A 948-nucleotide genomic window follows, 5' to 3' on the forward strand; every position below is an offset into this window, starting at 1 on the left:
GGCCAGAAAAGTCCCTGAATCTGTGCCGTCCAATGACTTGGAGCACCAGTCTGTCTTTCTAGCAAGTTCTCTTGTTTTCTATTGCATTTTGCTTTTTTTTTTTTTTTTTTTTTTTTTTTTTTTTTTTTTTGTCAAACTTGAATGTCTCTGTGCCACAGTTCATAAGTCAATTGTATTAAAAACAATTGTACAATCTCTTAAATTCCAAATATAGTTCTAAAACAGAGTTTTTGATTAATTCTTTTATGTTCACTACTATCAACACGGTTGACTTGGGTTGGTGATGACCATCACTTATTGAAAATTTTCCTATTATTTCTATAGCATGGGGAGACTTCAGACTCTTTACACTGGTTTTTGATTTATATACATATATATATATATATATATATTACTGTAGAAGTTTCCTTAAATAAATACAAATATATGAATGAATACATGTATATGAAATATATAAATGTATATTTCATATATACAAATATATGAAAGAAATCTACATGGAGTCACCAAATAATAGGGAAAACAAACCACTACTTAGACATGTTACACTGCAAAGCAAAAACCTTGCAGTTCCATGGAGGGCTGTGTCTTTTTTGAGTTATTGGCTAAGGGGCCACATGGAAACCCTAGTTATCACCGGCTTCTGTCAAAGCTATAGATTGCTCTCCACAAAAATGATGTCCCTACTCCTGAAGACAACACACATTTCATCAAGCCTGTATGCGTTGAGTTGGTCCCTAACTCAAAGTTTGTATAAAAGTCTAAGTTCCATTTATATGACAAATGAACATTTTACAAAGCCTGCATCTAAAATATTTGCAGATAAAAGTTTTAAAATATTGGAATTACATTTCGCCATATTCATTCCCTTTGTCTCCCCCTCTCTCTCCCCCCTCCTCTTATTGTCTTTGTATAAATACAGATAAGATATATCTATATATATATATA

General features: G+C 31.9%; 1 protein-coding gene across 4 annotated transcripts in view; it reads right to left on the reverse strand.

Annotated features, from left to right (window-relative positions):
* Adgrg6 (adhesion G protein-coupled receptor G6) overlaps positions 1–948 on the reverse strand; it is a 137,130-nt gene that overhangs the window by 35,085 nt on the left and 101,097 nt on the right. The window lies entirely within an intron of this gene.

This window comes from Mus pahari, chromosome 21 (assembly GCF_900095145.1).
Source record: "Mus pahari chromosome 21, PAHARI_EIJ_v1.1, whole genome shotgun sequence".
Classification (NCBI taxonomy): domain Eukaryota; kingdom Metazoa; phylum Chordata; class Mammalia; order Rodentia; family Muridae; genus Mus; species Mus pahari.